This window comes from Prenolepis imparis, unplaced genomic scaffold, assembly GCF_030444845.1.
Source record: "Prenolepis imparis isolate NDT839.2.m4 unplaced genomic scaffold, iyPreImpa1.0 SCAF_11, whole genome shotgun sequence".
NCBI classification, from domain to species: domain Eukaryota; kingdom Metazoa; phylum Arthropoda; class Insecta; order Hymenoptera; family Formicidae; genus Prenolepis; species Prenolepis imparis.
The window spans coordinates 14,266,940-14,287,499 of NW_028141169.1; positions in this window are offsets into that span (position 1 = coordinate 14,266,940).

Sequence of the window (20,560 nt, forward strand, 5' to 3'; positions counted from 1 at the left end):
GAAATACATATCTACATCAAATAAATTGATATACCCAACAATAAACTAATTGCTTAACAATAAATTGTCAAAACAACACTTAAATTAATTTAAATATAACCCGTTACAAAATTCTCCCCCTTTCTCTCTTTCTCTTCCCTCCCTCTCACCCTCCTTTTTTCTTTCACCCTCTCTCCCTTCTTCTCTTTGTATCTACAAACAAAAAATAATAAAATGATAGAATAAAAACACTAAAAATATAAAATAATTTTGTTTTTAACCATAAAAATTCTAAGATAAGATTAACAAATTCTCTTCCTATTTTGATTGCGGTTTTAATATTACCTGTAATGTGTCTTGGATAGTAATAAGATTAAACGGTAAATATGCATAATAACCCACCCAGCCCCAATCACCTTGACCTTGACATATGTTGTCAAGGTCATAGGCCTGAGTAACCTCCAACAAATTTTAGCCGTCGCTTGCTGTTTAATAAAAAGTTATTAACAAAAAAAGTTTACTAAATAAAACCAATATTTGTGACACCATATACATTAAATATACTGTACTGTGAATGTACTGAGGGAAGTGGGTGCAGGGGGAGGGGCTCCGCCCCTTCCCCGCTCACGCGTTTACTTTACTACATATAATAATACTATGCCCTTCAAGATAAATCATAACAAGACATATCATAACAAATCCCTCTCAGTTGATTTGGGTCATTCTTGGTGGCTAGATAGAAATTAAACGGAAAATGTTGCTTTACGAATTTATAAATCTAACCTGTAATAAACAGCGTTTCGATGCTTTCTTCGATATAATGAGCAAAGCATATCCATTGTAATGACATTATAATAACATTATAATAAATACTTTTCCATTATATATAGAAAAGTTGCAAAGAAAATATAAAATATCAGAAACGTATGTGCACACACACACACACACACACACACACACACACACACACACACACACGGGAAGGGTTGCAAGGGGGGCCTTCGGCCCCCCCTCCCGCACCCTCCCCGCCGGTAGGCAGGGTGGACCTCGCTTTACAACTTACAGCATGTGTCCATTGTAATTGAACTCTTCGCAATGCGTCCCCTACTGGCGGGGAGGGTGCGGGAGGGGGGCCAAAGGCCCCCCTTGCACCCCCCCCTGTGTGCGTGTGTGTGTGTGCGCGCGCGCGCGCGCACATACGTTTCTGATATTTTATATTTTCTTTGCAACTTCTTTTGTTAATAACTTTTTATTAAACAACAAGTGACGGCTAAAATTTGTTGGAGGTTACTCAGGCCTATGACCTTGACAACATATGTCAAGGTCAAGGTGATTGGGGCTGAGTCCGTTATTATGCATATTTACCGATTAAACTTCAAAATGTCAAAAAGGTAAGTTATGAAATACATTGGATATTTATTGAATTGTTTAGAAAAGCGTTAGGTGGTAATATGGAAGGCAAAACACTTAAAAAATATAAAAATCTGAAGAACATTTTAGGTTCAATATATGATATGCTAAAAATAGGCTCGTGTATTGCGCATTAGATATGAACCTGATATTTTTACTTACTAATTCTGTACATGAAGGACTTCCACGCAATTTGATTTGAGACTTTTTAAATTTTAAATTTTTAAATTTTTTATTTTTATTCTAAAAATTTACTTTTATAATATTTTTCTTTACATGTTTTTACATTTAAAAGAATTTAATGAAAAGGTTATTTTAATAATAAGATTATATAAAGCAAGGTTTTTGATTTTATTTATGGTTGTTTCTCTTATATGACTACCTTATATTACTTCCCTACTTTCAAAGACTCACATTTTATAGTGTGTTAACAAAAATTTTTGTACTCTTTCAATTTTTTTCCTAATTATTAATAATAGATAAGAAATATATTTCCTAATACTATTAACAATTATTGATGCAATAAAGTATTTTGTCTAAAAGAAAAAAGTGGTTCATATTATCAATTTTTTTCTTGTATATTAATAATATTTAAAATTATAAATAACATATTATATAATAATAATCTATACTTCTTCTATATTAATATATAAAATATATTCTATACTAATATAATATATAAAAATATAAATATATAAAGAAGTAAAGTTTGTTTGTTCCATTGTTCGGGATAATCTCAAAAACTACTAAACCGATTTGAAAACAATTTTTTACTGGTTAATAACTTAGATCTTCCTGACAATGAATAACAGTGCCATAATGTTGCGTCTACAAACAACATCTACAATACAAGCACATCTACAATAAAAAAACGTGCACGTTGTAAAAAAACATGTCCTTCACCGCTTTATATTCTAATTTAAGGTATAAACTACACGACCGATTTTGATGAAACCTTCACCAGTACATTTGTAGACATCTCAGGAGTTTTTAAGGAATCTTTGCGGAAAGCTTGTTTGTACATTTTCTAATTCTTGTATGGTTATTTTGCGAAAAATAGTTTTCGCAAGAAAACATGGTAGAAAAAATAAAAAATATATTTCGCGAAATAATCCTGTACAGGAATTAGAAGCAAGTTTTCCACTTGCCTATAGTTTTAATTGTAAAACTATAGGCATGTCTAGATCAACACTTGGCGAACATTTTGAACACTTACTGTAATAATAAAATGATTTTTTCCAAATTTTTATTCTGACTTATTTTGTTGATATCCTGAAAATGGTTGAATTTTAAAAGATACTCTAATACAAATGTTATTGAGCTTATTGAATACTATCGATAAAGTAACTACCCCCTTTCATTTAAACAAAATTGTTTTTTATTATTGGTATGAAAAGCGAACATTCAGGGTTATTCAAGGTCACCAAAATATGTGTCTCTTCTTGTCCTACAATTTTGATAATGCATATCTTCCCCTATCTCTAACCGTTTTCGAGAAAAAACATGGTGAACTTTTTATCAGACTCATCCTGTATATATGTATATAGAAATATAATGTGTTTACATAAATTCAAAAGATGTGTAAATTCGATCGTTATCCTCCTCGTGGTACATCTTGAGTAACTCTAATTACGGCGGTGACACACACACACACACACACACACACACACACATAATACGCACACACTCCTATATATGTGCGCATATACAGGATGGCCCACAAACTCTTATTGTTAACCATTGATGCTACCGATTTTAAAGATTAAGATAAATGTATATGGATCTGATGGGTCTCCAAACTTGAATAGATATTAATTTTTAAACCTCGTAACTCCCGAAATGCTATAGGAATATTTTGTTAATTCAGATAAATACATGTTACAAGTCCATGATGAACACTTAGAACATTTAATAAATTACATAAGTTACAACAAGAGTATTATAATTTTAATTTTACGTGATTTCTAAGCGCTTCAAGTGTAGCTATAAGTCGAAACATTAAATCATCATATTTTTTCATAGAAACATCTGACAAAAAACTGTTTCAGATAAAACTAAGTTATTTTCTTTCATAGAAAATCCAAAAATGTAATTTTGTATAGGGTGTCCCATTAAAAATTTTATAGTTAAAATTTTTTTAACTATAACCCCTCCCTCTCACGCAACCGAAGTTTGGAGATTAATCCATTCAAGTTTGAAGGTCCTTCAGATCCATACAATTCAAGACCTTAACCTTTAAAATCGATGACATAGTTTCCGAAATATAAAGCTGTTAAGAGTTATGTGGGCCACCCTGTACATTCGCAGTCAAATACACCTGCGCAAATATCCATGTACATCCATTCGTACATACAAATGTATACATATACTGGAACAGGCACACACAAGACAAACTCCGTATAGGCAAACGTACGAAAGGATCTATGAAGAAAAATTTCAAATGACATAACTAAAAAAAAAACATTTTTAAGTTTTGTGCCCATAAGACTTTTAATCAAGAACACAAAAACATATCACAAATTCAGGCAAATTGATCAAAACTATTTTCTCATACGGAATAATCTTAACAGACAAATACAATGTTTCGAAATGTAATTTTATAAAAAGACTTTCCAAATAAAAGTTGTATGTTGTAAAGGAAAACATATATCTAGGTGAATCTTTGGTTTGACCTTGTAACGTCTATATAAAGTCATTTAAAGATCAATCTAATTTTTTGAAATACAACCACTCTAATTTTCTAAATCCGTTTCTCGCAATATTTGATGAAAAAAGTTATAAGGATATTATGGTATTTATAGAAAAATTAATTATAAGTTAACCTTTAATTAATCTTGAAAAGTGACCTTAAAAGTTAAAATTCAAGATTAATAACTTTTTCCCCCCTCAAAATCATTTAAATTTTGATACATTTTTTTATACATTGTTTTGTTTCTGAGATATGGTATGCAATTAAAATGGGACACCTTGTATATGTATAATATATAATATAATGATGAACATAATATCTATTATATTTGCTTTAATTTAAATAAAAAAAGATATATAAAAAATTAGCAATATAATTTTTTTCTTATTTCAATCTTGTCTTGTTAATTAGTTTTAATTTAACATTTTAACAAGAGATTTACAAAATAAATAACATATATATAACATGCAATGGTTATATTTGCATTATTTTAATGCAAATATATTATATATTTGTATATTTTATTTTAAACATATTTGAAAATTGCTGTAATGTTATGTAATTTTTCAATAGACAGATATTTCATTATTGCAAATTTAAAATATTAAATTATAATATTACATAATTTTAAGTTATAATATATATTATGAAATTTATAATATAAAATATTAAATTTTTAATATTATTACTTTTATTTACTTTAATATTATTACTACAATCACTGTAAAATATATTTGTAATATTGTAAATTAATAATAAAATATTTCTGCAGTGTTTCTCCATAACATTTTGTAGACTGTATTAAAAGTTTGCAAATCATTTTATCTATTAACATTATCAATTGTTTTGCTACAGAAAGTAAAATATAGCTTACGAATTTATCTTCTGAATGGTATCCGTTAAGTTACGATTAATTTAACTGGAAGCACCATGACCTATACGTTCACGTTGAATATTATCTTTTGCTATCGTCGTATGCAGCCAAGTATAAAGTTACAGGTCATAGACATACAGGGGAAACAAAGGAAACAGTAGTAAGTCGGATAAAGAAACCTTCACACTTGAGTGCAATCACTCTTGGCGCTCCTAGTACTTTCTACATACATCGTGCTAATTCCTCAAACCAGAAAAAAATTAAATTCTAATCAATGTTATGACTAAAGTGAAACTGGATTTATTTACTCGACAGATTAGGTAAAAAAATTTGGGAGACTTGTTATTACAAATTTTAGGAGATCTGTTATTACAAATGTGATATTCATACCTATAAAGGGCTATTATATATTATGTATAAGCATATTTTTTTAAATTTATAATTTACGATATAAAACAATAATAAATTTGTGTTATTATTTAGCGTATATCGTTGACAAAAGATCGTTTCAAATAAATAAAATAATTTTGTTATTTCTTGGATAGTTTTATTGCAATTTTAAATTTACCTTAGGAGGTACGATTTAACATATTTTCATCTATCATAATTGAAATCAAAATAAGAAACACGTATTTTTATAAGTCTTTATTTTATTTTAAGGGATATAACATTACCTTAAAGAAAAGTCAACATTCATTTTTCGAGTGAACATCATTAAATAAAAATAAAAATTATGAGAAACAACGTTTTAAATAAAAGTTTTTCAAATAAAAATCCGCCTCAAGACGCATTTGCAACGCTCATGTCCGAGACAAGTTAGCAAATACGTTATGTCAGAACACATACATAAGTTATATTTTGTCCAACAAAATGAATTTTTATACCTATGCTGCGTGATAATAAATGCCACAGTGTTTTGAATCTATATTAATTATCGTTTTATTTGTATAAAAATGTAACAGAGTACACAGCCGCATTTTAGCGTTAATTTTTAATAAAAAAACAAAAAAAATACGTGTATGACATAGAGAAGAGTGTTACTTTTATAATCCCATATTTTTTTGTAAAAGTTTAAATGCGGACATATTTCACACGCTTTCAAAGTAAGTAATAAATGTAATATATAATACAAATCTGAGAGATTTTATCTTTTTTATTACAGTAAATTATATTTCTTTCTCTTTTCTCTCTTTCTTTCTCTCTTTCTTTCTCTCTTTCTTTCTCTCTTTTTCCTTTCTTTTGTTATTGTCAAGCAAATTGTGGTTTGATAATTGAAATGGACTGTGATAAAACCTTCCTTATATATGTTTAATTCAGTTAATTTCGTTTATTCTTTATTTATCTCATTGAACCCTTACATATCCATATTTGTTGGATGCATACACACATATAGTACATACACGCACATATATTTACATAATATAGACACAATTCTAGATTTGAAAGAATATTTTTCTTTGTGTGATACAATGTTTAACTTCTAACAATTGATTTAAATCATGAATAATCGTTACATAGTTTGTTCAGTATTTATTTTTAGAGGATGCATTTATTTTTCAAGTATCATCAATGGTAATTTTTTGCACAATACATTTGCTTCTCTTGCAAAAACATGCTAATTTTTATTACAAAGTAAATATAAAAAGATTTTGTAAATTTATATGTTGCAGGATAATGACGAAATCATTTTCATAGCTGGGTATAAGAATCATACATTCATAATATGATAATGAAAAAGAGAAAGAGAAAGAAAAGAGAAAAGAGAAAAAATAGAGACAATTTTGTATTTAAATAAAATAATTTTTTTTAATTTTGAAAGTTGAAAATCTTAAAGTAAAATGAACATAGTTTTTCTATTAAAATGGATCTTGATAAAACATTGCATAGAAGTAAATGTTAAATATTAAGAATATATGTATGTAGGATTTATAGGATATTATTTTTAAGTTATAGAAAAGAAAAAAGCATATTCATATATATTGTATGTATATGTGTATATGTATGTACATATATGTATATGCATATGTATATGCATATGTATATTGCAATCGTATATATGTTTCAATATCATCGTATTCAATTATATAGTAAGATGCATATTTGGGGTACTCACTCGTAATTTTTAGTAATTTATTCTACATTTGTGCACGCTCACGCATACAGAAAAAGTAGGTACCTAAAAAGTGAAAAACATTCCACTGTATTTTTTTCTTATATTTTAGACTTTAGACAAATCGCAGTTTTTAGCATTTTTCGTGGTGCTACCGAGGTGTACCGAAATGCTAATCTTTTATGCAATTAAAAGATCAAAATAAAATGCTTGAAAAAAGGACTATTACATTTTAAATAATATTTTTATATTGTAACCTTGTTTTAAAAATGTTTGAAAGAAAAAAATTTTACTTTAAATGGAAAGTCAATCATAGGTATGTTTCATTTTAAAATGGCAGTTCGCCAACAATAAATATTGATCACTCTTTGAAATATGCTGATAAGAATTATAAAAATTGTATGGAAATATAAATAATATCAAAACTTGACTTCAATTAAATTAATTTTAAAGAAAATATTTTATAAAGCACTAATTTTTTTTATACAAACAAGAAAAATGTTTAAAGAATCGAAATGCCAAAATTCAACTTAACCTATCCTTGTTGTAGGATAAATATTTAAAACTAAAGAATTAAATTATTAATTACTAAAAAGTTTACTCCGTATAGCTTAATAATGTGTACATACGCACATATATGTGTGCGTAATTATTTACAAAAGAATAAGATATCTTGCTAATTGATAATTTTGATTTTTGCGTACGTTGTAGAGGTGATTCAAATGATGATTCACATTAATCTTGTTTTAATTCGCGCTTGTATGTAAAATTTTCAAGATATAACTCAATTTAACTTAATAATATAAATTTTTATTTATCTTGCAATAAATTTACACATTATATCTAATACCTTATCTTCCTCCTCTAATGATCGTGACTTTAACATATGTTATAAAAAGTAAAAAGTTTTGAGTAAACTTTCAAAAGGTTTCTTATTTTAAGCAGGTGTTTATTGTTTATTAAATAATTATTTATTATTATAAATAATTTTGCATTTATATCTTGCATTATTTGAGTTTTAATTGATCGAGTTTTAATTTCAATAATTTTGAGAATTATTTTTATTTTAACTATTTTAATTATATTAATTATTATGTGTATGTGTATATGTTGTATATATACAGATACAAATACGATATTTCTTTTTAAATTATCTTTTATCTTGGCAAAATTTCTAGCAATGTATTGCTGGTTTTGAAATAGTTAATATGATGGTTTTGAAATTTTTAATATGCAAAATACGTTTATTGTGATTTGTTTCTTCGTGCAAATAATTTTTCATATAAATATTTTTCTGCAAATATTTTGTTAATTTTATTTCAATTAAATTTAATTAAGTCTAATATTTGCAGTTATATAATATAAAACATTTAAAGAACTTTCATTTGAGTTAATATAAAACAAATTCCCTTAGCTGCAAAGTGTGTTTCCAGTTTTTTTTTTATATTTGCTTAAAGTGTCTTCAGCCACCAAGTGGTTATGGCTTTTTGATGCTGATATATTAAACTGAAATACAAACTTTTTTATTACGTACACCATAAATAGAGAGTTACCAATTTAAATCTTATTTGTTTCCTTCATTACTTTTATTTTAAAATCTCTTAAATCAAATACAAAAAAATTGTACATCTAGAAAAAGCTCACCCTTTTGTATTATATGTATAACTTTACCAATTTGAATAGTAAATTTAAATACAGCTTCTTATGCTTGCAAAATTTAAACGTTGAAGCCATTGCATAATATAATATGGATATAGTATTTGTGTTATAATTAATTGTATATATACAGGGTGTCCCATTTTAAATGATCCAAGCAAATATCTCAAAAAATATGAAAGATACGGGAAAATGTTTCATACAAAAGTTTTTTGACTTCGAAGGGGACATAAGCTGGTGTCATTGGTTTAATCTTGGATAGTCGTTTAAAGATCACATAAAGGTCATCTTCAATTTCTTAAATGGAAACCCCTATTTTTCAATACATATTCTTGTAGCTTACTTTGAGAGCTTTTCAAAACATTATAATAAAGTGTTTTTTCATTAAGTACTTTTTGAGTTATAAGACTTGAAGTTTATAGTATTTTGACGTAAAATATAAAATATCTTGTGAAATATTCAGTTTTCGGTAATAATACTTTTATGCACAGAATAATGAAACCAATCAATTAGTAATGAAACCAATCAAATAGTGTAAAGAAATTTGGTGTAAAGAAAACGCATAGTTGATTTAAAAATAAATGTGTTACAAATTGCATACTTTTTTTTAAAATACTTTTTTTGAGACATTTGCTTGAGATATTTGTCATTTAAAATGGGACACCCTGTATATATTGCACATAAATATATAAAATAGAAATAGCTTATATAGGTATATATGTATAAGCTATCTCGGGCTATCCATATATCCTTTACGGGTCGGAAACTCCGACAGATTACAATGATTCGCTCTCAATTTATTTATTATTGTTATTAAACTGCATGGTTTATCCATATTATGAAATCATAGTTTGAGTTTACTTCTGTTGTTATTGGAAATAAAAAAAATACGCTTTTATCTTTTTTCTATTTTCCTTCCTCCATTCTATCAAGCGTCTTTTCAAAATTATCCTGTTTACTATCCATATGAGAGTCTTTCAACATAAATTTTATACAGTCGTTATAATCTTCTGATGTAATATCCTTAACTGAAAAATCCGTACATTCAAAGAAAGGTCGGAACTCAAATGTTTTTAGTTGTCTTATATCATGGTTCAGAAAAACCAAAATCTGCCGATTTTTTTTTTTTAGAAATTTTGTAAATGAATGTATTCGGTCTATCGACTAATTAAATGGAAATTATTTAGTTATTAATTCCAAATTTTAATGTAAATTTTAATGTAAATAATTTTTATTAACTTATTAAAATTTATAAAAATTCCTTTTCCATATAATATACATTTTTTATTGCATATTTATACTTTTTTAGTTCTTACATAAAGCTTTTACATAAAAATTTTATTCTTTATTGTAAATAACTAAAAATGTGAAAATTAGCTACATTTTTTTAATTTGTTTATTTGTATATTTAAATATTAATTGTTTAATTATATGTACAATATAAACAATAAGATGATTTAACTCGTTATAAACTTTGATGTTGAGAATACAGTAAAAATTGTAGAAAATGCATGGTACATCAGGAAATATGCAAAATATTATTGACCACCTGAAGGCTGTAAAAAATATTATAATAGATTTTTACAAAAAAGAAACATTTTTTTATGCAAACTGGATACTCTATGAAGTGTTTTGGGCATTTATAGTAAAATACATTTTACATATATAAAATATATTATTATTATATTATATTAATATAGTATTTCTGTGTAATATGAAATATACATAAATATGACAAATATATACATATAAAAAATTTTTACAAATGATTTATGCAAATATTTTACATATCTGTTATATATATTTAAAAAAACAAATATAATAATCGTATTTATCGCTTATTGTGATAATTTATTTTTTTAACTAAAAACTAGACTCCGCATTTATTTCTCACTTTTATAATTTAGTTTCAATTGAATTTTAAATTATTTATTTAAAAAATATAGTTTTATAAACAATTATAAAATAGCGTAACACAGAAAGCTAATAAAGCAAGAAATACGAACAATATTTCCTCTAACAATAAAATATTGAAACAGAAATATAAACGCGTAATGAGAACAAAAATAGAAAACCGGATTTTAAGAATAGAAGTTTATTTCCCTTTAGTTAAAGTTTGATCATAATTTATTTTTTAAAAAATCTTTTTAGTTTTTAAGAATGACTGTTTTCAAATCTGCTAAATCTGATTGTTGCTAAATCAAAATTTCTAATTTTTTAAATTAGAATGAAGCTTTAAATTAATTTTTATATGTATATAAAGCCTGAAATATTCAATATATTTTTTTAAGTGATTTTATTTATAATATTCAAATTGCAAAAAGAAAAAATTGATTTTTGCTTATTATTATATTAGCTAATAGTATATATCGAAAATTATTAATGTTCTTCTATTTATGCTAAAAAAATTATTTAAAGAGAAGTTTTAATAATATTTTGAGTCTATATACATATATTTTTTTATTTCTCTTTGATTTTCTCTATTAAAAAAATTTTTTTTTGCTAAATTTTAGCTTTGATAAACTGTTGTGTTGTGTTTGTATTAATATGTTTGCACAAATATTATATATATACTAAATATGTTACATTGGACCCTGTATATTATATGTACCTTTAATGTGCATCACGCGTATGTAGAATAAAAATATGTGTAAGTACTATGTATGTAACTGTTATGTATGCATGGTGTGTATATGAAATGCCGAATATTCGATAATGTATGTATATCTGATTTACGTCAGTGGCACATATTACATATAGCAAGGTATATTGAATCGTGTATCGTATATACCTTATATGATAAATATTGCATATACAACAGGAATATATATATTACATGCAGCAAGATATGTGTGAATGATTTGTACATGCTTAATATGTACGTACATCGAATATTGGATAACATTTGCGCATTCGATTTACGATACCTGAATGGAATATTACATATAACAAGTGTACGTACGAATGATGAATTTATATGTTAATTCAAGAATATATTCAGGATTTTATGAGTTCTATATGTGAATTACACATCAATAAACGTATACATAGTTTTTATTTATTAAACATTGTCTCTATGTAGGGCTACCATCCGTCCGGGTTTCCCCGGATTTGTCCTAGTTTTTCAAGCGTGCAGGGATGTCCAGGGAATTTTTCAAAGTAGTCCGGGTTTTGTTCGGGTTTTGAGCGCGTGACATTAATAATTATTTTATAAAATCATTTGAATTTGAGTTAATTTTATTTATTATAAAAATAATATTTTTGTTTTTCTTTTCTGTGTAATAATCTTAGCCATTTGAATTTGAGTTGATTTTATTAATCATAAAAATTAAATTTTTATACTAATTGTTTTGTATGTACTGTATAAATTGTCCAAACATAAAAATTAATAGAGTTTCTATTAATATGTATATTTTTAACTTTTAATTTGTGATTTTTATGATTTTAAAATTTTCCTGTCCCTGTATTGAATTTTTAAAATTTTGCTTTAGTAGTTGCAATAATTTTATATTATGAATTATGGGTGTCCGGGTTTCAGTCGAAAAATTCCAGGGTTTTAAACCTTTCAGTCTTAGGTCAGTAAAATTACAGATGTCAGCCCTATCTTTATGCATATGTATGCATTTATACACATATATATATATATATATATATATATAATATCAAATATAGGGGGGGGGGCAAATGTAAAAAAAAGTATTACTTATAATTATTATAAATTGTATAAAAAATTATTACTGCTATAGGGATACTTGAACACTATAAAATAAAATTAAAGTTTTTGTCTTATAATAAAATGATGAAATGTAATTAAAAGAAATACAAAGTCAAATACAAAATTGCGAGATGTCAATTAAACGACGAGCAAACGAGAACTCTCTGCGGTCGCAAACGATTCTCCGAATATATTTACTTTTTCGCACGTCTCGAATTTTCGATTATTTGTTTATGTGACCTCATCTGTCTAGTCATACGAGGGCAGTTCGATAAGTCAGTGACTTTTACAAGATATGGCACTCAAATCGCAATCTAATTTTATTTCTGATATTTACCATCTTATTTAAGTATACACACCAAGTTTCAAGTAGATCTGTCAAATAGAAATTTTTTGACAGCGTTCTAAAGCGGATAAGTTTGTGTTTTTTGCTAAAATGGAAAAAAGTGAATTTCGTGTGCTAATAAAACATTACTTTTTGCGTGGAAAAACCATTAAGGAAACTGAAGAAAAGCTAAAAAAGTATTATGGGGACTCTGCTCCGTCGCATGGAATGGTTCACAAGTGGTTCACTGAATTTCGTTGTGGTCGTACAAGCACGAATGATGCTGAGCGTCCGGGACGTCCGAATGAGGTCACAACTGAAGAAACAGTCAATAAAATCCATGATATTGTATTGGACGACCGTCGAGTGAAGATACGCGAGATAGCCAAGATAGCGAGGTAAACATCTCAAACGAACGTGTTTTTAATATCTTGCATAAACATTTGGGCATGAAGAAGCTGTCGGCCAGATGGGTGCCGCGCTTGCTCACAATCGACCAAAAACCACAACGAAATTCAGTGAACCACTTGTGAACCATTCCATGCGACGGAGCAGAGTCCCCATAATACTTTTTTAGCTTTTCTTCAGTTTCCTTAATGGTTTTTCCACGCAAAAAGTAATGTTTTATTAGCACACGAAATTCACTTTTTTCCATTTTAGCAAAAAACACAAACTTATCCGCTTTAGAACGCTGTCAAAAAATTTCTATTTGACAGATCTACTTGAAACTTGGTGTGTATACTTAAATAAGATGGTAAATATCAGAAATAAAATTAGATTGCGATTTGAGTGCCATATCTTGTAAAAGTCACTGACTTATCGAACTGCCCTCGTATATGTCGATCATAAATCTCGGTCATAAATCTTTGCTTCGACCTAACAGTCTCGTTAAATTAATAATTTCTCGATGTTTTACTTTCTCTTTTCTAGCTATCACACATAGCTGCTTACTTGAAATTTAATAACTTACTTAGTATATGTAATAATTTATGTAATAACTTACTTAAAATGAATAACCGTTCACAAATACATTTGTTTGAAATAAATCCGTTCCTATATTACTTATGATTATTAATTATAATATAAATGGTGATAAGTTTAAGTGATTAAGATTATTATAAAATTAAATTAAAGTTTTACAATTTTTTATTTATATTTATTTCTCTTAAAATTAAAAGCAAAACAAAATAATATGAAAAATTTTTATGTCAAAAATATGAATAAAATATTATACATATAAGATTTTCTCGTTGCAATGTTTTTATGTTAAAAATTTTGTATATTTAAAAAAATGCAAAATATTGTAAAAATTTGCAAGCACACATATATATATATACATATAAGGTGTTTTATTTCAAATGATACAGTCGATTATCTTAAAAGTAAAACAAATTTTTAAAAAATATTTTATATAAATTGTAGGATTTCGAAGGGGACATAATATCATGACCTAGAGAAGTGCTTCTGGTGTTTTTCAAAGTCATTTAAAGATCAATACAGTTTTGTTGAAACGGGAACCCTTTTACATAAATTGATTTATTAATATTTGGCATAAGAAGTTATAAAGTTAGGATAGCCAAATAGTGAAAGTGAATAGTTTATGAGATATTTTATACTTTAGTTTATAATCTTACATGAATTATGAAATATGTAAAATATTTATTTTCTGATAATCTTATCTTAATACTTTTATGTACAAAATAATGAGAGAAAGTGTTGGAATACAATGGTAAATTTCTTTTATGTGGCAGCACTGATGAAAAGAGCGCGTTTTTTTTTGTTCCCAAGTCTGTTCTGTGCTTTTCCCCCTGTTCCGTTCCGTTACGTTTTGTATACTTATACTGTGTCTGCGTTCTGCTTTTATAAGTTTATATCTTCAGGAAAAGCTTAAAGTTCTTAATAAATATTCTAATATATACGTCGATAACTGTCTGCTGTTATTAAAAATACCCATAGTACAACAGGTTATGGGCCCAGAACGTAGTGGGCGATAGATGTGAGAAATCGACGTGTGGCTAAGAGATTTTGAGGTTATCTCTAAATCAAGAAGAGAATAAATCGATATAGCTTTTTGATTGTCATCTGAAATGGATCAAGTTCAGATAGCTACACCATCCATCAAATTAAATGGAGAAAATTGGGTGGTGTGGAAGTTTCAGACCTCAGTTATTTTAAAAGGACGAGGTTTATTTAATATAGTGACAGGCGAGCATTTGAGACCGTCAGAGGAAGCCGGAGCACAAGAATGGGACAAAAATGATGCCAAAGCTCAAGAGTTATTGGTAACAAGAATAGAACAAGGACCGCTCACTCATTTATTGTCATGCAGCACGTCAAGAGAAATGTGGTCTAAGCTAATATCAGTATATGACAAAGAGTCCGTAGTAAGTATTCATCTGCTTCAACAAAAATTCTTTACTTTGGAATTCAGAGAGTCGGTATCAACGTACATATCCCAATTAGAAGAGATAAGAAATAAGTTAAAACAAGCAGGTGAGGAATTGTCTGAGAAAATGATTATGACAAAGATAATAATGTCGTTACCTGAACAATATAAGCATTTTAGATCTGCGTGGGAATCTGTACCTATGGAAAGTCAAACTTTGGAGGAGTTGACAGCGAGACTGCTGATTGAAGAAGAAAGAATGAAGTCACTGGATGGAGCAAGTGCGTTAGCAAGTACGAGCAACAGAAGAGACTTTAAGCATAAAAGAGATGAGAAGCAGTTTAAAAAAATTAAATGTTTCGTGTGTCAGAAACCAGGACACATGGCTAAACAATGCTTCAGGAATGAAGACTCAAAGACAAATGTGAAGAAATGCCAGATATGCAAGAAAGCTGGACATACAAGTGCAAACTGCTGGTTTCGAAAAGATAAAGAAAATGAAAAGGATAAAGATACGAAAGCAGACAAGAAATCAGAAGTAAATGCATTTATAGGAGCAAGCACAATCTTAAATTCAAATGACTGGTGTATGGACACAGGAGCAAGCGAACATATGTGCAGTGACAAGAAATTATTTGAAACACTGAAAGAAGAACAAGCAGCTGGTAAAATAAAAATCGGTGATGGAACTCTATTAGATGTCAAAGGAATAGGAACTGTTAAATTATACGCATGGAATGGATCAGAGTTCATAAAAACATATTTGTCAGATGTTTTGTACGTACCAGAATTAAAATTTAACCTATTCTCAGTCGGACATGCTATGGATAAAGGATATCGTTTAATCTCTGACAATAAAAGGTGCAAGTTATTGGACAAAAATGGGAAGATTCGAGCAATAGCAGAGCGATGCAATTATACAAGATGAAATTTAGAAAAGAAGACAATACATTGCAGCCAGGATTAATAAATACAGATATTTCATACAAGCAGGAAGATATCTTTGATTGTCATTTGGTCGACAAAGTAGATAGCCTGATGTCATGGCATTATCGGTTTGCACATCAGAATTTCGATCAAGTCAAGAAAATTTTAACTAGAAATGATATAAAGTATATAGAAGACGATGTAAACAAAGTCTGTGAAGAGTGTCTGGCAGGAAAGCAACACAGAAGTCCTTTTCATACGAGCAATTCAAGAGCGAAACGAGCACTGGAACTGGTTCATGCCGACGTGTGTGGCCCTATGGAAACAACTTCATTAGGAGGATCAAGATATTTTTTGCTTATAAAGGATGACTATTCATCATATCGCTACGTATATTTTATGAAATGTAAATCAGAAGTAAAGGTAAATATTGAAAAATTTATTATGTTATCAGAACGAGAAACTAATAACAGGATAAAAATATTGAGAACGGATAACGGCTTAAAATTTCTTAATACAGAAGTTAGCAAGATGTTAGAACGCCTTGGAATACGACATCAAAGGTCCGTAGTCTACACCCCTCAACAGAATAGAAGAGCGGAACGAGAAATTCGAACATTGGTTGAAGCAGCCCGTACAATGATACATGGTATGGATAAGAAATTCTGGGCAGAGGCTGTAAACACTGCAGCTTACGTCCTAAATAGAACAGGCACAAGTCCAGTTGAAGGAAACATCCCGTATGAAGCATTTTTTGACAAGTCAATAAATGTCAACGAGTTGAAAATTTTTAATACAAGAGTAGCTGTATATATACCAAAACAGAAACGTCTAAAATGGGATCCGAAGAGCAGAGAAGGAATATTCGTCGGCTATGGCGAAGATGTTAAAGGTTATCGAATATATTTCTCAAAGACAAATAAAGTAGAGTATCATAGAGATGTTATATTTTTACCGAATAAAAAGAGTAATATTGAAGAAATCAAGGAAACGCTGTGTGTAGAAGACGATGAATATGAGAGTAGCAGCAGCTCTAAAGATGATGTTGAAAATGATGAAGACGAAAGTCTAGTAAATCAAAACGGAGAAAGTAAAGATGAAAACGACTATGTTTCCCGCAGTGAAGATGATGTTTCTAGTAATCAAGATAATAATACTCGCAATGAAGATGATGTCCGTTTAAAATACAATCTAAGGAATAAAAATAATATAAAAAGGCCGGCAAAGTTTGAAGATTACCACTTGAGTTTCCTGTCAATAATGAAAGAGGAAGAGCCAAAAACTTACGATGAAGCAATATTAAGTAACGAGTCCGGTGAATGGAGAAAAGCAATAGAAGCAGAGGTCAAGGTTTTAGAAGAAAACGAAACTTGGGTGTGTGCAAAGAAACCAACAGACAGTAAGGTGATCGAATGCCGATGGGTTTTTAAACGTAAAAGAAACGAATCTGGTAAGGTAGTATCGTATAAAGCCAGATTGGTGGCTAGAGGCTTCCAACAGACCGACAGAGAATTTCTAGATGTATATAGTCCCGTGGCTAAGCTACCGTCCGTACGAATATTTCTAGCTTTGTGCAATGAATATAATATTCCAATTTTTCAATTAGACGTTTGTAGTGCCTTTTTATACGGGGAGATACAAGAGAATGTTTACATCACATTACCGGAAGGTTTTAATAAAATAAAAGGGTCGGTTTACAAACTTAAAAAATCGTTATATGGACTTAAACATTCACCAAAGAATTGGAATAAAAAGTTTAATAGCCTAATGTTATCTTTAGAATTTATTAATTCAGAATATGAATATTGTTTATATGTAAAAGCAACTACAGAATACAAGATTTATGTTTTGCTTTACGTAGATGATTTGTTGTTAGCTTGTACTAGTGTAGAAGAAATTCAAAAAGTAAAAGCGGTACTTAAGAAACATTTTAAAATGAAAGACTTAGGTATATCAAACAATTTTTGGGTATGAATATTTCACAGAATCTCAAAGAAAAGAAAATTGTCATTAATCAGTCAACGTATTTAAAGATTGTACTGGATAAGTTTGATATGCAAAATTGTAAACCAGCGTCTACACCTATGGATATAAACTTTAGACATGATTTGTTAAAAAGAGATAAATCAGAAAGTCCTGAAATCGAGCATAAGTGTAGAAAATTGATAGGATCTCTTATGTATGCAATGGTATGTTCTAGACCAGATTTGTGTATTTCAATAAGCATACTAAGCAGGTATCAGTCATGTGCTAGTCAGGAGTTGTGGTATGCGTTAAAAAGATTATTGAGATATGTTAAAAGAACTGTAGATATGAGTTTAATTTTTGAGAAATCAGATAATGACAAAAAACTTATTTATGGATATGCTGACTCGGACTGGGCAGGCGATAGAGTTGATCGTAAGTCAACTGCAGGCTATATATTTAAGATGTTTGGATGTACGGTTTCCTGGGCTTCTCGTAAACAGTCAGCAGTCGCTTTATCGTCAACTGAAGCGGAATATGTAGCGCTTAGTCTAGCTACTAGCGAAGCGTGCTGGCTAAGATACTTATTTAAAGATTTATAAAAGTTAATAACAATTATATACCTGTAAAAATTTATGAAGATAATCAATCAGCTATAAAAGTATGTAATAATCCTGAATTTCATCAAAAGTTAAAACATGTTGACATTAAAGTTCACTTTGTTCGAAATAAGCTAAGAGAAAATGTTATTCAAGTAGAATATCTAAGTACTGATAAACAGGTTGGTGATATGTTCACCAAACCGCTAGGAAAACAAAGTTTTCAAAAGTTTCGTACTATTTTAGGTATAGAATAAGTTAAGAAAAATTATATAAAATATTGTTAAAGAAATCTGCCATTGAAGGGGGGTGTTGGAATACAATGGTAAATTTCTTTTATGTGGCAGCACTGATGAAAAGAGCGCGTTTTTTTTTGTTCCCAGGTCTGTTCTGTGCTTTTTCCCCTGTTCCGTTCCGTTACGTTTTGTATACTTATGCTGTGTCTGCGTTCTGCTTTTATAAGTTTATATCTTCAGGAAAAGCTTAAAGTTCTTAATAAATATTCTAATATATACGTCGATAACTGTCTGCTGTTATTAAAAATACCCATAGCACAACAGAAAGTAATTGATATAAAGAAAACACATAGATGTTTTTAAGAAAAAATATGTAGCTGCGAGTTGCAATTTATTTACTTTTTCTTGGAAATAACTATGTGCTTCCTTTACAGCAATTGATTTTTTTCATTATTTTATGCATAAAAGTATTGAAAAAAGTATTAAATGAAAAAGTACTGAAATCATCGAAAAATGAATATTTTACGAGCTTTTTTATAGTTTATATAAAATTATGTCAAATTTAAGTATAAAATACTTCGTAAACTATTTATTTTTTAGCCATCTTACCCTTATAATTTTCTATGTCGAAAATTGCGAGGAATCGATTTATAATAAAAATTATAGTACCATTTAATAAAACAAATGACCTTTAAATGACCTTGAAAAGGGCTCTTCAAAATAAGTCAGTAGCGCCATCTTCTGTCTCCCTTCAAATTAGATAATTTTCGTTTGAAACATTTTGTTATACAATCAAAAATAAAAAAGATTTTAGGGGTAGTTGATTAAAATGAAATACTTGTTTATATGACAGTAACGTTTTTTTTATATTTTTTGTCTTTTTTCCACTTTTTCATTCTCTAATTTTAATGAATTTTAATTAGTATATTAGTATATACATAGTATAGAACAGTTGAAAATAACAAATATGTATTGTAGTGAGTCATGAATGCTGAGTAAAAGAAAGAGGGGGAAGTGACAAAGGGAGAGGAAGGAAAGGAGGAGGGACTGAAGGATAGAGGAGGGAAGAAGATTGGGTGATGGAGAGGGAGAGAAGAGGAAGAGAGAGAGAGAGAGAGAGAGAGGAGGGGGAGTGAGAGGAAGAGAATGTGCGAATGGTGTTCTTAGGATTGACTTGTAGATGTTAATGTGCGGAACAACCAAGCGTTTTGATAAAAGCTCATAATAGTTTCGGCTTTTTTTGATCTTAGAAAGTATCTATTTAATTAGTTAGGTACTTTTAAAATAATGTAAAATACAATAATATATAATAAACATACCTTTGGTAAGTATTTAGCTTTTTAGAACGTAAAATGTACTCTCTTTAAAAACGTACAACACAAAAATATCTTAATTATTTTTTTAAATAATTGATTTTATTTTTTAACAAAGTACACCTACGATTGATTGGTCAAAGTCTGTAGTAGTTCCTTTTAATTTCTAATTTTGACCATCCATGTTAATTATTCGTAGGATTATCTAAAAACCAGTCAAAAACCGAAACACAAAATCATTTCGGGCTTTTACCAAAACACTTGGTTGCTCTGCACATTGACCAGTCAATCCTAATAACACCCACGCTATGGGCTTTGACCATAACCAGTGTTTGCTGTTATCTAAATAAAATTATATAGATGATCATCTAGATGA